The 15792-nt window shown below is 49.1% G+C and overlaps 1 protein-coding gene across 2 annotated transcripts in view; it reads left to right on the forward strand.

Annotated features, from left to right (window-relative positions):
- The first annotated feature begins 10094 nt into the window (after nt 1–10094).
- Nucleotides 10095–15792, forward strand: part of LOC116944381 (synaptotagmin-1-like) — a 40358-nt gene continuing 34660 nt past the window's right edge. For both annotated transcript variants that reach the window (XM_076068577.1, XM_076068576.1), the window contains exon 1: nt 10095–10428. The gene's annotated coding sequence lies outside the window, so the exon portion shown is untranslated. The remainder of the gene's footprint in view (nt 10429–15792) is intronic.

A 15792-nucleotide genomic window follows, 5' to 3' on the forward strand; every position in this document is an offset into this window, starting at 1 on the left:
TCTCACATCTGCACAGATACCGACGACAAGCAACAACAAGCGTACTGTGCCAAAAAGCTAAGCCGCTCACGCGATCAAAGATATCACACTCGTCATAACGAAGCCTGGGCCGAGCAAGGGTTTTACAATATATTGATTAAGTGTGCAGTAGGATTAAGCTTTTTTTTTTACATAAGTACCAAAGCCGTTGGCAGAAGGGAGTAAAATTATAATAATTCTCACTAAAACCCACGTAATACGACGACAGTGCACCAAATTACATTTGCACTGCAGTGCAGGTCGTAGTAACTTAATTAAATACCCGTTTTAATAAATGTTTTCTCCTACAACATCAGAGTGCAGCGGCACATTAAATACGCACCACAATGACAATAATTTAAAGCGATTTGAAACATGTTTTATTATTTGGGGGGGGGGGGGGCAGAGCTTTGTGACGTCATATTTGAGGGAGGGTCTGACTTTTTGTGACGTCGTGTGACGAGGGGAAGGGGGGGGGTCAAAAATCGTCCAAAATCGCGTGACGTCAGTTATGTACGGCCCCTTACCACTCTTCCACTCCGCTCTCCACGTGTTCAACCCACCCATACCTTCAATCCTGCATTAAAATCTGCAAAGCCTCAATCGCCACGGTCGCCACGGTCTATTCCCAACCTCCAGGTTGGTGAGCCGATCCTCCTCCATCCTGGTCACAACGTGTCTCACCCATCCCAGCATCACATCCACTGCTGGATGAGGGCCTCCTCACTCCATGCGACTTCATGGGAGGATAATGATTTGACCATACTTCACCACCCCGGTCAATGCGGATTGGTGAAGGCGAATGGCATAGATGAGGGAGCATGGAAGTACAGTACAGTATATTGTTGTATTACCATAGTTTTCGAGCACAGTCCCAAAGGCGTAACACATCAAACAGCCCGCGATAAACACCAGGTCACGCGTACACTGCTTCACACTGTATCGCCAAGAACGTCCCCGTAATTGTGCACGCTTTTGGCGACGTACGGTGCGAAAGAAGTTCAACATACATACGTATTGGGGGGGGTTTTGTGCTTTTTTAACCCTCACTGACACGATCCCCATCGTTTAGAGGGGAGTGCTGTCGCCGGATAACATCAGCAGCGCTGTTTGTTAAACAAAGCCGAGTCTGCGGACGAGACTCAGAAGGTCAGAGGCAGTTCGGAGTTTGTTTGCTTAAACAAATACTGCTGGTTTACAAGCGGCCTTAACGAATTAAAAAACAAAATCTCTCCATCCCCTCGCTCACTCACGCAGCCAACCCGCAACGCTCTTGCTCACCCACGCGCTCGCTCGCTCACTCAATCACGAATGATTTTTGTTCACCCACTTATCGATTCACGAACTCACTTTCTCTGTTCAGTCACTCGCTCATTTAGCTCACCCACCTGTATGTACGTAGCCAACTAATCGACTCGCTCTTTTACTCAATCAATGGTTTGACCGCTCAACCACCTTGCTCGCTCACTGGCCCATATTTCCATTGACTCATCTACGCACCCATTCCCCAGCTCACTCACCCACCGACCGACCGAATCGACTTCAAGGGGTCGTCCATAAATGACGTCACGCGATTTTTTTTGACGATTTTTGACCTCCCCCCCCTCCCCGCGTCGTCACACGGCGTCACAAAAAGTCAGACCCCTCCCTCAAATATGACGTCACAAAGCTCTGCCACCCCCCCCCCCCAACCATATTTCCATTTTGAAAATAAAACATGATTCAAATCGCTTTAAACTATTTAATGTGGCGCTGCACTCTGATGTTGTAGGAGTGTTGTTATAACAATTAGTGTTGTTATAACAATTCTATATTTATTTTCTTGGTCCTTTCGGTGACTTTACCGAAAGAACTAAGAATATGAATCCCTGCAGTCACGAAAGCTTTAAATATAAATATATATTTATTTAAAGTTGCGCATTTTTATGTGACGTACACATTTCTCAACCCACCCCCCCCCACCCTCGTCACACATCGTCACAAATGTCTGACCCCCCCCCCTCTAGGTTCGTGACGTCATTTATGGACGTCCCCTTACCCACCCACTCACTCATTGTTCATTGTCGCACCGCTCTGCAACAAGTCAATGCATTCTGTGGCGGTCTCAGTGAATGTTTGTTTCACTGACCTTGATCGACGAGAATAATAATAATAATAATAAATAAATAAAATATAAATGTGCCCATGCCCATCCCATGCCATGCACATTGTCACCTGCGCAGAAATCCCGTCCTCAGAGTGGATTACACCTCTAATTGGCAGCTCCGACGCGATCTCACAATAGGTGGCGGTGGCTGCCCAAGAGACGCGTTGCTTCTTATTCAGGCTCATTGCGTAATTGTGGTGGGTTTGGGGTTTTGTTCTAGCGAGGGGTGCCTAACGATCCACGATACAGCGTGAGGAGTGGTGGTGCAGCACTGCATTGGTCACGGACGACGATGACGAGGACGACGATATCACGACGATGTAGTTCACGCCCGTAATCAAGCACTGTGGCGGTGAGGGTTGATGGATCACCGCACAAGATTTTTGTCGATGAGGAGCCGTACCCTGGCTCGCCAGCACAAGGCGGTAGAGCAAAGGATGTGGACTCCGACTGCACGGGAAAGCGTTTCCCCTCGCACGCGCGGGCTTTCTCCGAGATGCACACGCGCAGTGAATTGGCCGACGACGCCTTCACCTATAGATAGAGGACCACAGAGCGTGGGCAATTGTTGGCGGCTTGTTGCCGCCTTCCCGCTCCTCGTCTGTGGTTCCTCCTCGTCCTCCTGGAGCCTCTGAGTCGTCCTCTCTTCTATCTCTCTCCGAGTCGTCCTCTCTCTCTCCGAGTCGTCCTCTCCTCTGTCTCTCTCCGAGTCGTCCTCTCCTCTGTCTCTCTCTCTCCGAGTCGTCCTCTCCTCTGTCTCTCTCCGAGTCGTCCTCTCCTCTGTCTCTCTCTCCGAGTCGTCCTCTCCTCTGTCTCTCTCCGAGTCGTCCTCTCCTCTGTCTCTCTCTCCAAGTCGTCCTCTCCTCTCTCTCTCTGAGTCGTTCTCTCCTCTGTCTCTCTCCGAGTCGTCCTCTCCTCTCTCTCTCTGAGTCGTTCTCTCCTCTGTCTCTCTCTCCGAGTCGTCCTCTCCTCTGTCTCTCTCTCCAAGTCGTCCTCTCCTCTCTCTCTCTCTGAGTCGTTCTCTCCTCTGTCTCTCTCCGAGTCGTCCTCTCCTCTCTCTCTCTCCGAGTCGTCCTCTCCTCTGTATCTCTACGAGTCGTCCTCTCCTCTGTATCTTTCCAAGTCGTCCTCTCCTCTCTCTCTCCGAGTCGTCCTCTCCTCTCTCTCTCCGAGTCGTCCTCTCCTCTGTCTCTCTACGAGTCGTCCTCTCCTCTCTCTCTCCGAGTCGTCCTCTCCTCTCTCTCTCCGAGTCGTCCTCTCCTCTCTCTCTCTACGAGTCGTCCTCTCCTCTGTCTCTCTCCGAGTCGTCCTCTCCTCTCTCTCTCTACGAGTCGTCCTCTCTCTCTCTCTCTCTCCGAGTCGTCCTCTCCTCTGTCTCTCTACGAGTCGTCCTCTCCTCTGTCTCTCTCTCCGAGTCGTCCTCTCCTCTGTCTCTCTACGAGTCGTCCTCTCCTCTCTCTCTCTACGAGTCGTCCTCTCCTCTGTCTCTCTCCAAGTTGTCCTCTCCTCTCTCTCTCTCTACGAGTCGTCCTCTCCTCTGTCTCTCTCTCTCCGAGTCGTCCTCTACTCTGTCTTTCTCTAAGTCGTCCTCTCCTCTCTCTCCGAATCGTCCTCTCCTCTCTCTCTCCGAATCGTCCTCTCCTCTCTCTCTACAAGTCGTCCTCTCCTCTGTCTCTCTCTCCAAGTCGTCCTCTCCTCTGTCTCTCTCTCTCCGAGTCGTCCTCTCCTCTGTCTCTCTACGAGTCGTCCTCTCCTCTGTCTCTCTCCAAGTCGTCCTCTCCTCTGTCTCTCTCTCTCTCCGAGTCGTCCTCTCCTCTGTCTCTCTCTGAGTCGTCCTCTCCTCTGTCTCTCTCTCTCTACGAGTCGTCCTCTCCTCTGTCTCTCTCTGAGTCGTCCTCTCTTCTGTCTCTCTCTGAGTCGTCCTCTTCTCTGTCTCTCTACGAGTCGTCCTCTCCTCTGTCTCTCTCTCCAAGTCGTCCTCTCCTCTGTCTCTGTCTCTCTCCGAGTCGTCCTCTCCTCTGTCTCTCTACGAGTCGTCCTCTCCTCTGTCTCTCTCCAAGTCGTCCTCTCCTCTGTCTCTCTCCAAGTCGTCCTCTCCTCTCTCTCTACGAGTCGTCCTCTCCTCTGTCTCTCTCTCTCTCCGAGTCGTCCTCTCCTCTGTCTCTCTCCGAGTCGTCCTCTCCTCTGTCTCTCTCTCCAAGTCGTCCTCTCCTCTGTCTCTCTCTCTCCGAGTCGTCCTCTCCTCTGTCTCTCTACGAGTCGTCCTCTCCTCTGTCTCTCTCCAAGTCGTCCTCTCCTCTGTCTCTCTCTCTCCGAGTCGTCCTCTCCTCTGTCTCTCTCTGAGTCGTCCTCTCATCTGTCTCTCTCTCTACGAGTCGTCCTCTCCTCTGTCTCTCTCTGAGTTGTCCTCTCTTCTGTCTCTCTCTGAGTCGTCCTCTCCTCTGTCTCTCTACGAGTCGTCCTCTCCTCTGTCTCTCTCTCCAAGTCGTCCTCTCCTCTCTCTCTGTCTCTCTCCGAGTCGTCCTCTCCTCTGTCTCTCTACGAGTCGTCCTCTCCTCTGTCTCTCTCCAAGTCGTCCTCTCCTCTGTCTCTCTCCAAGTCGTCCTCTCCTCTCTCTCTACGAGTCGTCCTCTCCTCTGTCTCTCTCTCTCCGAGTCGTCCTCTCCTCTGTCTCTCTCTGAGTCGTCCTCTCTTCTGTCTCTCTCTGAGTCGTCCTCTCCTCTCTCTCTACGAGTCGTCCTCTCCTCTGTCTCTCTCTCTCCGAGTCGTCCTCTCCTCTGTCTCTCTCCGAGTCGTCTTCTCCTCTCTCTCGCTCTCTCTCCAAGTCGTCCTCTCCTCTGTCTCTCTACGAGTCGTCCTCTCCTCTCTCTCTGTCTCTCTCCGAGTCGTCCTCTCCTCTCTCTCTCCGAGTCGTCCTCTCTTCTGTCTCTCTCTCCAAGTCGTCCTCTCCTCTGTCTCTCTCTCTCTCCGAGTCGTTCTCTCCTTTCTCTCTCTCCGAGTCGTCTTCTCCTCTCTCTCGCTCTCTCTCTCCAAGTCGTCCTCTCCTCTGTCTCTATCTCCGAGTCGTCCTCTCCTCTCTCTCTCTCCGAGTCGTCCTCTCTCTCTCCGAGTCGTCCTCTCCTCTGTCTCTCTACGAGTCGTCCTCTCCTCTGTCTCTCTCTCCAAGTCGTCCTCTCCTCTGTCTCTCTCTCTCCGAGTCGTCCTCTCCTCTGTCTCTCTCTGAGTCGTCCTCTCCTCTGTCTCTCTCCGAGTCGTCCTCTCCTCTCTCTCTGTCTCTCTCCGAGTCGTCCTCTCCTCTCTCTCCGAGTCGTCCTCTCCTCTGTCTCTCTCCGAGTCGTCCTCTCCTCTCTCTCTCCGAGTCGTCCTCTCCTCTTTCTCTCTCCGAGTCGTCCTCTCTCTCTCCAAGTCGTCCTCTCCTCTGTCTCTCTACGAGTCGTCCTCTCCTCTGTCTCTCTCTCCAAGTCGTCCTCTCCTCTGTCTCTCTCTCTCCGAGTCGTCCTCTCCTCTGTCTCTCTCTGAGTCGTCCTCTCCTCTGTCTCTCTCCGAGTCGTCCTCTCCTCTCTCTCTGTCTCTCTCCGAGTCGTCCTCTCCTCTCTCTCCGAGTCGTCCTCTCCTCTGTCTCTCTCCGAGTCGTCCTCTCCTCTGTCTCTCTCCGAGTCGTCCTCTCCTCTGTCTCTCTCTCCGAGTCGTCCTCTCCTCTGTCTCTCTCCGAGTCGTCCTCTCCTCTCTCTCCGAGTCGTCCTCTCCTCTCTCTCTCTGAGTCGTCCTCTCCTCTGTCTCTCTCCGAGTCGTCCTCTCCTCTGTCTCTCTCTCTCCGAGTCGTCCTCTCCTCTCTCTCCGAGTCGTCCTCTCTCTCTCCGAGTCGTCCTCTCCTCTGTCTCTCTACGAGTCGTCCTCTCCTCTGTCTCTCTCTCCAAGTCGTCCTCTCCTCTGTCTCTCTCTCTCCGAGTCGTCCTCTCCTCTGTCTCTCTCTGAGTCGTCCTCTCCTCTGTCTCTCTCCGAGTCGTCCTCTCCTCTCTCTCTGTCTCTCTCCGAGTCGTCCTCTCCTCTCTCTCCGAGTCGTCCTCTCCTCTGTCTCTCTCCGAGTCGTCCTCTCCTCTCTCTCTCCGAGTCGTCCTCTCCTCTCTCTCTCTCCGAGTCGTCCTCTCTCTCTCCGAGTCGTCCTCTCCTCTGTCTCTCTACGAGTCGTCCTCTCCTCTGTCTCTCTCTCCAAGTCGTCCTCTCCTCTGTCTCTCTCTCTCCGAGTCGTCCTCTCCTCTGTCTCTCTCTGAGTCGTCCTCTCCTCTGTCTCTCTCCGAGTCGTCCTCTCCTCTCTCTCTGTCTCTCTCCGAGTCGTCCTCTCCTCTCTCTCCGAGTCGTCCTCTCCTCTGTCTCTCTCCGAGTCGTCCTCTCCTCTCTCTCTCCGAGTCGTCCTCTCCTCTCTCTCTCCGAGTCGTCCTCTCTCTCTCCGAGTCGTCCTCTCCTCTGTCTCTCTCCGAGTCGTCCTTTCCTCTGTCTCTCTCCGAGTCGTCCTCTCCTCTGTCTCTCTCTCCGAGTCGTCCTCTCCTCTGTCTCTCTCCGAGTCGTCCTCTCCTCTCTCTCTCCGAGTCGTCCTCTCCTCTCTCTCTCTGAGTCGTCCTCTCCTCTGTCTCTCTCCGAGTCGTCCTCTCCTCTGTCTCTCTCCGAGTCGTCCTCTCCACTCTCTCTCCGAGTCGTCCTCTCTCTCCGAGTCGTCCTCTCCTCTGTCTCTCTACGAGTCGTCCTCTCCTCTGTCTCTCTCCAAGTCGTACTCTCCTCTGTCTCTCTCTCTCCGAGTCGTCCTCTCCTCTGTCTCTCTCTGAGTCGTCCTCTCCTCTGTCTCTCTCCGAGTCGTCCTCTCCTCTCTCTCTGTCTCTCTCCGAGTCGTTCTCTCCTCTCTCTCCGAGTCGTCCTCTCCTCTGTCTCTCTCCGAGTCGTCCTCTCCTCTGTCTCTCTCTCTCTCCGAGTCGTCCTCTCCTCTGTCTCTCTACAAGTCGTCCTCTCCTCTGTCTTTCTCTGAGTCGTCCTCTCCTCTGTCTCTCTACAAGTCGTCCTCTCCTCTCCTCTCTCCGAGTCGTCCTCTCCTCTGTCTCTCTCTCTCTCTGAGTCGTCCTCTCCTCTGTCTCTCTCCGAGTCGTCCTCTCCTCTCTCTCTCTACGAGTCGTCCTCTCCTCTGTCTCTCTCCGAGTCGTCCTCTCCTCTGTCTCTCTCTGAGTCGTCCTCTCCTCTGTCTCTCTCTACGAGAGCGAGGAGCCGACGCTTGTGGCGGTGGTACATTCTTGACATGATGGTTTTGATAATAAAATATATTATATAGTTGACGTTACTAATTTGTTAATTATTTTACTGAGTACGGGTTATTATTTTTGTAGCCGTGGCGGGGGTGCATATTGCAATGCATTGCTATTATAATGTACACGCTGGACACACATACGTAGCCAGTATATTAATATTGTACGTATATAATAGTGTATTGTGTGTTCATTAATATAAGCACATATTATCCATTAATACACAGGCTGTATGTGTTAAAATAAAATGCAAATGTAAAGTTATTATTTTGCTCAAATGAGTATTGAGGCATTCGTTATGATCAAGTGGTGGAAGTTCCACGTTCCCATGGCGGGGACAAGTCTGGAAAAGATGGGCCAACGTAACACAACTCTGGTCCAACGTTTGCATGTTTACTGTTTATTCAGAGGACAACCGAGGTTTTGAATTCCCCGCAAAGTAGTATAAATTTTATCGACCCCGACGGGGAGGGATGATAATGGGCTGAGTCAACCCCCAGAGGCAGTTGGCTCTAGTTCTTGAAAGCAATCTCTCTCTTTGCATGGAAGAGTGGTTGAGGGTGTCACTCCACAATGGAGGTATCTGATCATTAGTTTTTTTTTTACGAATGTTGTTCCTGGAGCTTGTCCCGTCTTTGATGATGGTGATGAGATTGTCCAAATAGTGTTCTTCCATTTGGCCCAGGAGCGTTCTCCTCGTCAATTGTGGTGAAGGGGCTGAGTTTAATTCCCGTGTGAAGTGGCCTTGAACCTCGTGGGAATGAAAGGCGCTCTATAAATAACTGATTCGTATTATTTAATTCTTCAACTGTGATATCTGGCTTGGGGAGGAGGCCCTTCATCCAGCAGTGGATTGACCACCGATCCTACGACTTGACACACTCGACCAGCAGCTGCTGCACACACCAGGAGATGGTCTCATCCTCGCTCCATCTCCGCGGTCGACGTCCTCACGGACGCGTTCCGTTCCTTGACGATCGCCGGTGCTCGCGGTGGATTTCTTCAGCAAGTTCCTGCTTTCATTTGATGGTGCTGGGTGGGATTCATCATGGATTGTTCTTGATTCTTCTGTTTTTGCCCAGAACTTTCATATGTGATGTTTCCATTCATCAACCACCATCCCAGCAAACGTGCCAACGTTGAGTCAACGTCGGCATTTGGTTGGAACTGTTGTCCCAGCGTTAGCATGCTTACTGGGTCTGTGCTGCTTCCGTGCAATTAAAATTGCGTTCTCTGGTTTCCTTCCTCCATCTTCTCCCCGTGGTTTCACACAATTCTGACAATTTTGTCCAGCATTTGTATTAAGGGGCCGTCCATAAATGACGTCACACACCTAGGGGGGGGAGGGGGTCAGATATTTGTGACGATGTGTGACGTGGGGGGGGTGGGGGTTTGAGAAATGTGACGTCACGTAAAAATGAGCAGCTTTAACTAGATATAGACAAACACGTTCTACTTAATTAAATAGACTTTTTAATAAATGTTTTCTCCTACAACAACAGAGTGCAGCGCCATATTAAATACGCACTACAATGACAATAGTTTAAAGCGATTTTGAAGCATGTTTCATATTTTTTTTGGGGGGGGGGCAGAGCTTTGTGACGTCATTATTGAGGGGGGGGTCTGATTTTTCGTGACGCCGTGACGAGGGGGGGGGGGGTAAAAAAAAATCTTCCAAAATCGCGTGACGTCATTTATGGACGGCCCCTCATTAGTATTGCCTGAGCTATTGTGTTGTTACGTAGTAACTGTATTTTATTCATCATGGATGTAGCTATTTGATAATATTTAGTCAATGTGTACACACACAGTCCGGCCCGATGGTGGTTCAGATGTAGAGTGTAAGTTCGACTCCTACTGGCGGTTCACTCAGCCCATCATCATCCCTCCCCTCCGGGGTCGATAAAACTGATACCACTTCGCGGAGAATGCGACGCCTCGGTTGCCCTATGAATAAACATTGAACAGGCAAACGTTGGCCTGGAGTTGCTTTACGTTGGCCCATTGTCTGGGTAGATTCTCCCCCGCCACAGGAACGTGGAATGTCCACCACTGGGTCATAACGAATGCCTCAATGCTCATTTGAGCAAAGTAATCACTTCGACTTTTTTTAAAAAAACATACAGCCTGTGCGTCAATGGATAATATGTGCTTATATTAAATAATACACAATACATTATTAATATACTGGCTACATGTGTGTGTGTATACATCGTTGACATTATAACAGCAATGCATTGCAATATGCATCATCTCCCCCCCCCCCCTCTCACCAACAAAAATAATAACCCGTAAATAACTTTATTTTTTTTAAATAAAAAGACAACGTTAATTTTAACGTAAGGGAATATGTCACGTGTGCGCACACGTGTGTGTATGTGTGTGTGTCTAAAGCCCTGTGCTATGCAAGTCTCCATGGTAACCCCCACACTGATCTATACGGGTCCGAGGCTATCGCGGAATCGATTCCCTCGCGTTTATTAATCGACACGCAAGCAAACCCCCCCCGTAACGATTCCGCAGACAACCCCCAACGGGGACCAACGGCGGCTGTTGGAATCGATTCGAGTTGTTGTTATTTATTTTAACGTTACGGCGGATCGATTCTGAAAAAAGGCGGGATAAGATGCGTGTGGGTGTCTCGCTGTTGAGGCAGAGATCGCGAGGGGCTTTACACGACCGCGGTGCTCGCAACGAGCTCCTTGTAAAATAAATTAGGAGAGGGCGGGAGGGGGGGAAGGGGAAACTCGGCATTTACTAAAATAAGTTAGCGCATTAAAAAAAACTAACTGCATTAAAAAAATGTGACAATTTTTTGTTGTTGCAATTAAGCGTTTTGAGGCACCGTTTTCAGTGTATAGGCATCGCCTATAGAATCAACAGGTAGCGGGCAATATCATCGTTATTAATATCGTTCTTGGCATCTATCTCACAAGAATATATTGTGCATCCTTTAAGCCACAACCTCCCCCTGGGGTAAGTCCTGTTTGTTAATATTTGACGACTGTGCAGTGTGTGGTGGTGCTGTTGTGTGTGTGTTTTTATGTGAGGAGCGGTGGCGCAGTGGTTAGCGCCACTGCACTTTATATTTGAACCCGGCTGGCAACGAGTTCGATTTTCGGGCCACGGCTAACATCAGTGGCGATTATTAACTGAACCGGTCCTTAGAACACCACCACCATCGCTCCTCACCAGTCAACCCGCACTGACCAGCGTGGTGAAGTATGGTCAAACATACCCAAGAACACGGGAGGGATGAGCCTTTAATCCAGCAGTGGATATTATTAACACACATAAGCAGTGTGTATGTGTGTAATGACCATATAACAATGTGTATACACGATCAACAAGTGTAACGTGTGTGTGTGTATCCCTTTACGAAGATCTGCTGCTGTATGAAAACGAACCATTTATTTAGTATAATTGTAAAACAAAGACCGCTTTATTTCTGAACCGGTTTGCATTACACAGACACTATATTTTATGGGATTTGTGCATCACAATATTGACACAAAGACAAAGACTCCCCCCCCCCCCCCCGTATAGCCTCAACAGACTGTTGGGGCAAGTGCTGTTAGCAAGTAGCACCCATTTAGGCCGGAAAGTCACACAAAGGGGGGTGAGAGGTGGGTCAGCACCACGCACGGCCGCCTTTGTCTCCCCAGTGGCGATGCTAACGCACCGCAACCAGGTCACCCATTTGAGGCCGAGTCGACCTAGGGGAAGAGCCCCACGACCGGGTTCAGATAATAATAGTCACGATGGGAGGTGTTGGTGGCCCTGAGCGGGAGTCGAACTCTGGTGGCCGGGGTTCGTAGCGCAGCGCGCTAACCACTACACTACCGCTCCCCACAATTTGTACACACAGCAAGTACACACACACATACACAGCAAGTACACACACAGCAAGTACACACATACACAGCAAGTACACACACAGCAAGTACACACATACACATACACAACAAGTACACACACATACACAGCAAGTACACACACAGCAAGTACACACACACACATACACAGCAAGTACACACACATACACAGCAAGTACACACACAGCAAGTACACACATACACAGCAAGTACACACACACATACACAGCAAGTACACACACATACACAGCAAGTACACATACACAGCAAGTACACACACATATACACAGCAAGTACACACATACACAGCAAGTACACACACATACACAGCAAGTACACATACACAGCAAGTACACACATACAGCAAGTACACACACACATACACAGCAAGTACACCCACATACACAGCAAGTACACACATACACAGCAAGTATACACACACAGCTAGTACACACACACATACACAGCAAGTACACATACACAGCAAGTACACACACATACACAGCAAGTACACACATACACAGCAAGTACACACACACAGCTAGTACACACACACATACACAGCAAGTACACACATACACAGCAAGTACACACATACACAGCAAGTACACACACATACACAGCAAGTACACACACACATACACAGCAAGTACACACACACATACACAGCAAGTACACACACACATACACAGCAAGTACACACATACACAGCAAGTACACACACACATACACACCAAGTACACACATTCACAGCAAGTACACACACACATACACAGCAAGTACACACACATACACAGCAAGTACACACATACACAGCAAGTACACACATACACAGCAAGTACACACATACACAGCAAGTACACGCTCGATATGCAGCAACACAAGACGTATTGCACTATGTGATAATGAAGACACAAACACAGTGTGCGGATTACCACATCAATTGCACATTGCCAGGACAGATGCATTATAAATGTAACTTGCAATGTACTCGGAGTATGCACACAAGTTGTGTGCAGTACTGTTTTACAGACATCATTAATCAGCCATGGTCAATCCACTGCTGGACTAAGGCATTCCCTCCCCACACCAATCCTATGGGAACTGTAAACACAAATACACCTTGAGACGTATACACGTGTGAACACACTGTAATGTGTTTAGTATGTACGCAATAATGTGTGTATTATGTACACAATAGAACACATGCATTACATACCTTTGTTATATATGCACTGTGCACCCAATTATAACTGAAAAAAGGCACTCGTTCCTTAGCAATGCTGTGTGTGGTCTTCAAACGGAAATATAATAGGCGACGTTTCGGGCAATCACCCTTCTGTATAGTCTATATATGGCATACACATGATTACCATTGCATGAGTTAGTGTGTGTCATGCACACCATGTGTTTTTGTGTGTCATGTACGTCAAACAGCACATGCACAACACTACGAATCACGTGTGGTGTATCATGTGTTAAAAAGTAGGGCCATTGCCCGAATCGTCGCCTATCTCATATTTTCCTGGTTAAGGCAGTTTCATTTATGATGCAGTGATGTATATAAACAATATTTATGTGCAGTAAATACACAACACGTGTATATGTACTGGTGTATAACGACACAAAAACAAAGATCCTCCGTGTAGCCTTGAACAGACTTTTGACTTTTGGGGCAAGTGCTGTTAGCGAGCACCTATGAAGGCCGGCACGGCACACGAGGGGGTGGGTGGCCAGCATCACGCCCGGCCACCTTTGTCTCCCCAGTGCTGATGTTTTACATACTTGTTTAAGGCTGAGTCGACCTATGGGGGTCCCACATCGGTTCAAATATTCGCCACCGTTAATTGGTTGTGAACGGGAATCGACATCGGGACGCGCTAACCACTGCGCCACCGCTCTCCGCAAACAACACGTGCCCACAAACAATGCACACACAATTTCTGCATTGTGAACTGCAGCGCGAGTTAAGTCAGTGGATAAATACGTTCAGCAAACACAATCATTGACAATTACAGGGGCTTATCTGAGGCTGGGTTTGGCATGAGAGTCAAAGGTCTTTTTTTAAAGAGATGGGTGAATTTTAATTGAGCAGTAGCTGCTGCATTTGCAGAAATATCAGGAGCATCAACAGCAACATCAGCAGTAGTATCAGCAGCAGTATCAGCAGTAGTATCAGCAGTAGCATCAGCAGCAGAAACATAATTAGCAGCATCAACAGTTACATCAGTTCCATCAGCAGTAGTAGCATCATAACCAAAAGATACAGCAGCATCAGAAGCATTATCATCAGATGCATTATTATTAGAAACAGCATCGGTAGCAGCAGCATCATCAGAAGCATTAGGAGCGTCATCAGCAACAGTTGCATCTTCATCAGCATCCATCACTTCAACAACATCAGTCGCAATCGCATTTGCATCATGAGTTGTAATATCGTCAATACTGTTATCATCAGCAGCAGCAGTATCACCATCATAAATCCTCGCGTCACCGTGATCAGTTTCAGCAGCAGCAACAGTAACCACAGCAGCAGCGGCAGCGACATCATCAGCAACAACATCAACAACAGGAGTAACATCGTCAGCAACAACAGTAGTAACATCATCAGCAACAACAGTAGTAACATCATCAGCAGCGTAAAGCATCAGCATCACCGTAATCATGAACGGCAGCAATTTTATCAGCAGCAGCACCGGGAGCATCGTGATCATCAGCAGCAGTGGCATCAGCAAGCCGCAACACACACTCAACAATCATCAGCAGTAAGCAGCATCAATCATCAGCAGCAGTGGCATCAGCAAGCCGCAACACACACTCAACAATCATCAGCAGTAAGCAGCATCAATCATCAGCAGCAGTGGCATCAGCAAGCCGCAACACACACACTCAACAATCATCAGCAGTAAGCAGCATCAATCATCAGCAGCAGTGGCATCAGCAAGCCGCAACACACACACTCAACAATCATCAGCAGTAAGCAGCATCAATCAATCATCATCAGCAGCAGTAAGCAGCATCAATCAATCATCATCAGCAGTAGCATCATCATCATTAGCACCAGTCCTTCGTACATGGGGCCTCCTGTCCCCCCCCCCCCCATCTGTGCCCATTGGTGGCCCATGTCGCGTCCCATCCCCTCCTGATGCCACACAACGCCTCCAACACACTGCCACGTAATTAGTCCACGCTGGTGCATTACAGCAGCCTGCCAAATGGACGGTGTAAAGTACACGTTAGCTTCGAATACGTTCGCATACGCGTTGATGAGTATCCATTTTACGATACGGTTAATTATATGGTGTGCTTGCTGGCAAATGACTTAATCACCGATATGTGTAACGCTAATGAGTAACCTAACACCGTGTCCGTTTCGTGTATAAAGATACGGTTTTGACGGCCGAAATGTGGTGGTACCGTTCTTTATTTAACCAGGAGGAGATTAAATATATAGGCCCGTTGAGACGCATGATGCATTTGGGTGGCAGGACGAATTTCCCGATGATGCTGGTTGTCATCACGACCAGCGGAACGTCATTAACTCAGATCGTAAAATGTGTTGCGGGTTTTGTTCTCTCGTTCACACAAACCGATGGATGGTTCTGAAGTAGTAACCTAATTGGCACGCTGTTCACGCGACAAACCTTCCTGATTGGCTGTGCCGGGTGGAGGTGGTTTTACGTTTGCTTTGACGCGATCTAACCCACAAAAAAACTTTTATGACGAATAATAACGTTGGCGAAAGCCAACTTGTTGAATTGACGAGTGGCACCTGAACGATGGTTTTCGCCACCGTCTAATTCGCCCAAACCTGCAACTGACCAGCGTGGTGAAGTATGTTAAAAAAATGCCCATGACTGACGTGGCGTGGGGGAGGCCTTCATCCAGAAGTGGATTGACAACAAGCTGTACGTTTATATGATTATCATATAAAGGCCGACAGCATTGGATGCTTTCATCTAGCAGTGGATATATCATGGCTGAAGGCTGTGGCACATGTGTTTTATTCTATGTTTTTGGCCAGGTGGTAGTTGTCGTCATAACAAGAGTGTGCGTGACCCGCAGTCGGAAGGTCGCAAACTGAAATCCTGGCTGGCCATCTACTCATCTAATCGTCCGTCTCTGGGCTGGATAAAATATATACCACTGCGTGGGAAGTCAACGGTGGTAGTCATACATTTACTCACCCCCCCCCCCCGAGATAAGAATTTAGAATTTCCACCACTATCAATTGGACATTCAGACCTCCACCGTTTCTGCAGTAGGAATTCAACATTTAACAAAAAAAACATCTATATATTATTTTGCGTGTTATTTTTTTATATTAAGCGCAAGGTTAATTTTATATATCGACGTGACATCTCTCACAAATATGAGGTATAGTGCAACCGCGAATACATTTATCTAAGAAATTTGCCCAACCGTCTCGAATAAAAATCCATCTCCGTATCTCTCTCTCCACCGA

The sequence above is a fragment of the Petromyzon marinus genome, chromosome 21 (genome assembly GCF_048934315.1).
Source record: "Petromyzon marinus isolate PM22_M1 ecotype Great Lakes invasive population chromosome 21, UKy_Petmar_22M1.pri1.0, whole genome shotgun sequence".
NCBI classification, from domain to species: Eukaryota; Metazoa; Chordata; class Hyperoartia; order Petromyzontiformes; family Petromyzontidae; genus Petromyzon; species Petromyzon marinus.